Source organism: Quercus lobata, unplaced genomic scaffold (assembly GCF_001633185.2).
Source record: "Quercus lobata isolate SW786 unplaced genomic scaffold, ValleyOak3.0 Primary Assembly Scq3eQI_175, whole genome shotgun sequence".
Taxonomy (NCBI): Eukaryota; Viridiplantae; Streptophyta; class Magnoliopsida; order Fagales; family Fagaceae; genus Quercus; species Quercus lobata.
This window is the reverse complement of record NW_022154747.1, coordinates 1-5,809: the sequence shown is the minus strand read 5'-3', so window position 1 is coordinate 5,809 and position 5,809 is coordinate 1. Positions and strand designations below refer to the sequence as shown.

Below are 5,809 nucleotides of genomic sequence, written 5' to 3'. Positions count from 1 at the left end.
ATATGAGATTACAATATCCTCAAGCATTTCTTTGAACCAAGCCCGAAACTCCTCAAAATCTCTAGCCTCACGAGCTAATGCGTAGGCAACACTATATTGGTAATTGTAGTCTTTCTGGTATACTAATGCCTCTATGGTAACCAGTTGAGAAAACCCTCTAAAAGAAGAAAGTAGGGGTGTGCAAGAAACCCACCGACCCGCCAAACCCGACCTGACCCAACCCAGCAGGTCGGGTCGGTTTTTAAGGCTTGGAGGGTTGGGTTGGGTTACAAAAAAAAAAATTTATAGCGGCTCGGGTTGGGTTTGGATCATAAAATTACAAACCCGCCAAACCCGACTTGACCAACCATATTTAATAATTAATATATATTTAAAATTTTTTATATATTTAAATTTTTTTTAAATCAACTGTAGGGAACTTATATATATAATATATATATTTAAATATATATTATATATTTAATAATTTAAAAAAAAAAAACCAACTGTAGAGCAGCATTTCCTCGATTCCTCCTACTAATACTAATTTAATATATATAAATATATATATATATATATATTTATATATATATAATTGTGGGTACCTAAGGCATGCTTAGGCATGCTTGGCAACGTCCTAGGCATGCTTGCAATGTCCTAGGCCATCCTCGGCATGCCTTGCAACGTCCTCGGCATGCTTGACAACGTCCTTGGCCGACCCAGGCATGCTTGCAACCTTTGCGTCCCACATCGAAGGAAAACCCCCCCACTTTCTGCCTTATAAGCTGTGAAGTAAAGGGAGTAGTATACCACCAAGTCTCTTGTGATCACAAGAGACTTGGTGGTACACTACTCCCTTTACTTCACAGCTTATAAGGCAGAAAGTGGGGGGGTTTTCCTTCGATGTGGGACGCAAAGGTTGCAAGCATGCCTGGGTCGGCCAAGGACGTTGCAAGCATGCCTAGGACGTTGCCAAGCATGCCTTAGGTACCCACAATAATATATTATATAATTAATAATTTTTTTTAAATAACCAGTTCTTCCTATTCTATATACAAGCCAATTAGTTCATACAAATTCTAATAAATTACTATTGTTGTTTAGTCATTAGTGTTGTTTGCTTTTAAGAAGTTACATTGATACTAATCTTTAGGTTTTTTTAATATATTAATATTTATATTTTTTTTCTACTCAATTTAATAATAATAAAAAAAAAATTGTCAAACCCATGGGTTCAATCCGACTCATGTGGGTTGAGTTGGGTTGGGTTGAATATTTTTGACCCACCATGGTGGGTTGGGTCAAAAAATCCCCTCAACTCGACCCAACCCGACCCATACACACCCCTAAAAGAAAGGAAAAATTACAGGGAAAAGGTTAAAAAGAAGCTTATACAATATATATGGAAAAGAAGTTACAAGAAATCCACTTTAGACCTTTTTCACAGATCTTTGGCTAGACTAGAAGAGAGTTGAGGTCAACTGTAAATAGGCAGATAATGCAAGAAGATGGATATGATCAATAACACGAGTTCTATAATAATCAATATCCCCGCAAACACAAAAACCAGACCGTCAAAAGAGATGATAAGAGTACCTTCCGCAAGCCTTTTTTTTCATTTCACAAGTGACACGCTTTATTAGGAAACGATGAAATCTATATACAAACAGCATACATAGACTCCTTCAAAATAATTACAAGCCAAAATTCAAATTATTAACCAAGTCTACAAAGGAAGGGATACGAACACTACCAAAACCAATAGAATACTCATACAATGACAACAAAAATAAAGATTTTTGCTCAAGAATTGATAACTCAAAACCATTAAATCTGTGGTTACATATCTCTATCCATATTGTCCATATAAGCGAAGGGGGGTGGATATCCTAGTAAGAAGCAATTAAGCATGAAAGCTCATTTCAAATGGCAATTATGATCCTCATGACTACCAAACTTACATTACGCTTTTAAATCAGTCATGGCTACCCAAGATAGTTTACATGGATTTCTTATTACTCTCAATTAATGCCAAAGGCAAGAGATTTATGCACACACCAATTACAAACAAGCAGGCAACTTTTCGTTCAATCACATGCCATACCCAATAACCCCAATTTTCAAACCCAAGAAAAATCATCAAGCTTTATTCTTAACAATAAAAACCCAATCATCAAACGGATACAAACTGAAACAAAATGAGACCCATATCGTTAAACAAAAAGAAAAATTAAAGAAAAAAGACAATAGAGAGTGACCGAGAGGAGAGATAGACCCATACACTAACTACAGTTACCACAAGAAAATAAGAGGAGCCAAATCTCGACCACCAAACTCACACATGCCTTCCATTTTGAGTTGCAACTTGCAAGTGCTAGTCTTTTTATTTTGTATTTTTTAAATTATTAATGTTTCACTTGGAAGATAATAATATTTAACATTAAAAACTAAAATGACACTATAAATAAATAAATAAATAAATAATATATATATATATATATATAATTTCATGTAATTACCATTATTATTATGTGCTAAAGATAAAAAACCGAGAAGGCAAAGAGATGAGTGTCTCTTGTCGATACTCTCTCTCTCTTGCTGTTGCTTCTCTTTCCCCAGTGTCAGTAGCAATAGCAGTAGCCTTCCCAAAGCCACCGCCACCACCTCCACCTCCTTCAATTTAAATTCAATCCCAACTCTCCTCAGAGCTTGTATTTGCAAGAGCTCTCTCCACATCCGCTCACATCATCTGTAAAGGCCTCATCACCCTTTTCATCTCCCTCTCCCTCTCCCTCTCCCTCTCTCTCTCCACTCTTTCCTATTCCACTTCCATCTTCAACCGTGTTCGCAGGCCCAGTAGGTTTCTCTAGAACTCTCTCATTAGAGTTTATTCTCAAAAATCTCATTTCATCCACGTTGTTTCGCTCTTCATTCGCATGAAGAGAGAGGTTGGTGTGCCTGACAGCTACACCTACCCATCAATCATTAAAGCTCGTTCCACCCAGTGTGAGGTTAGCCTAGGGAGTGCCCTTCATGGGTCGGCATTGAGGTGCGAGGTTGAAGGGGATCTCTTTGTTAGGACTACTTTGATTGACTTCTATGGGAAATGTAAACATATTTTCAGTGCTCGTAAGCTGTTCGATTATATTTCTGACAAAAATGTGGTTTCATAGACAGTTATGGTTGTCGAGTATGTAACTGTTGTGGTCACTGGGAGAAGCCGCACATGGATTGTTTAATGGTTCTGTATGTGTTGCTGCTTTACAACATGATCACAAATGAGCTGGTTGGTTTCAGTTAGACTCCAATCTGTGCCATTCCAGATTTGGTCCAGTAAGTATCAACTAAACATTAACTACTGTAATGAATGTGTAAATTTTTTACTCTTTTATTTTGTGACCAGGAAAGGGTTTTTGATGTGGCTTGCTATTAGCACTTCTGACTTGTAGCTGAGCACAATATAGCAATTTCTCAGTCTAGTGATTTTGTTGTGATCCTTGCTCTTTTAACCAATAAATATATTATCCATGAAATTGTTAGCATGTGTAACATGATTATTCTACGGTGTAAGTGTTGGCCCACCTTTTCATGACTAAAGCTTTTAAGACTAATCGTAACCACTTCTTACATGTATCAAGTAAGTAATTGGACTGATTTTATTATAACATGATTTCTTCTGGTGTTACCGGATGGCATCTGGCTGATCACTCAACTGGTGGTCTGTTTTGTAGGTCTTGGACATTTTTCTTTGTACCCATTTGTTTATGAATTCAATTTGACATGGTTCCTTTGGCTTTCAATTCAGTGGTTTACTTTGTGGATTGACCACTCCCTGCCACTAAAATGAAACGGTAACAGGTTGAGAGTTTTTACTTGTCTAAATAAGCCAATATCGTGGGGATACCAAATGACTCTATTAAAAGAAGTACTGTAGCTGATTCTTGTCTTTGAACTGAAATTTCTTTCTGCTTTGGGGAGAAAGAAAGAAAAATTTCATAGAGATGTAGACTGTATGTGACTTCTTGTTTCTGCTTTGACCTGGTGTTGTTTCTTTGTAAAGTACCTATACCTCATGTATATTCAACCCAATGAAGCCTTTAAATTGTAATCCTTTTATCTCAAAGTAATTTATAAATTTTAAGCTTTCTACTGAGTTAAGACATATCGCATTTGTTGATTTCACAGGTGGATGAAGGTTCAGCTGCTTTTTAAGACCATGAATCACAATAGTATCTTAATAAAATGGGGCCACTAGAGGAGTCAGTCATATTATGCTACCGACTATTAAGTAAATAATTTTTTGACTGATGAATCAGAGATTCAGAATACAAGAGTTTATCTGCTAGTGAGTGTTCATTTTCACATCCATCGCCTTTCATTTGAACAAAATCTCTTAGTTCTCCTACTCATACCTGAGCATCTACTGTCCAGCCTCAAAAGCATTTTTTGAAATCTGGATCAAATAGTTCTCTGTCTCCTAGTTCTTATGTCCAAAACTCTAAGAGCACATTTTCATGTTCATCCATGTTCTGATTCAGCTTATACCAGTCTTCTTCTTTAAGCTCTGAAAGCCATTGGCAGCTTGGAAATCTCCCATCTCTTCCACATCCTCCATCCTTCGACCAGTCTATTTCTGCACATGATTCAAAAGCTCCATTAGTTATTAGTGGGGATTTAGACAATCTATATGATGAGAAGAATTCAGAGGTTCATATGATAGACTTTCTTAATTTTTCTGGAGATGCTTCTAAAATTTGATGGCCTTCACAGTGTAAGTTGTGCAAGCGACATTTTTACAGAGCAACTGGAGCTACAGTTTTTGTCTGATGAACTATCACTGACCATGGAGAAAATCCTCGGCTTGAAGTAAGTCTCTTGCGACTGCCACTACTTACATTCTGATTAAATGTATATATGCTGACTAAAGTACCATGTACAGGGTAAGGTTGATAGTTCATGGTGCCGAATCAAATATGACTTGATTGTTCGAACAAATTAACTTCTAGCATTATTGCCAAACTTTTATTACAATTCAAAAGAACAGAATGAATGAGATATGGTCTTTCCTTTTGAGTCAAATATAAAATCTTGGGGGAGGGATTATTTGTGCAATATGTAGGAAATTTATGAAAAACCACAAGTACCAACAAAACCAGCCATAGGATTGACGTGTAATCAAAGTTGTCACTCTGTGGTGCCAACTCTTGATGATCTTTCAAGTCAGCCATCTCCCTGGTTAGCCACTTGAAGGTTATGCCACTCCATGCTTGTTTTGTGCAAGCTGTCACCTGATGGGGCTGAGGTTTTTTTTTTAGTGGTATTGTTGTGTTTTTAGTATGTCAAAATATTTGCTATCTTATCAACTGTTATGAAAGTTTTGAAAGTCCTATTGTCTTTCTATTGCGTGTAGGTCTGATTTGTTTGATCTGAAATGTAGAGGCTACTCCAAAGGGCGTATTGAAGCATATGCATGTTGAAGGTTTGACCGTCTATCATGTGAAAAGCCACTTACAGGTACTTACATATATTTACTGAATTAAGTGTAAATTTTGCAATCAGCTACCATTCATATTAAGCCTGTGTTGTTGTATGTCTATGCAGAAATACTGACTTGCCAAGTATACGCCCGAGAGAAAAGAAGCTAAGGAACAAAAAAGTGGAAATAAAGTGATGCCTCTGTTCACCCTTATCATAATCATCATCTGTTAGAAATTATAGACCATATCAGTATAAACATCTCATTTATTCATTTTTAGCAGCTTATGTTGTCAATGAGCTATTGCTCAAATGACACCCCTTCCCCTATAAGAATAGAGAGAGGGTGATATTG

General features: G+C 36.7%; 1 pseudogene; it reads left to right on the top strand.

Moving 5' to 3' along the window:
* Window positions 1-4,168: 4,168 nt before the first annotated feature.
* LOC115973214 lies at window positions 4,169-4,845 on the top strand (annotated as a pseudogene).
* The last annotated feature ends 964 nt before the right edge of the window (window positions 4,846-5,809 follow it).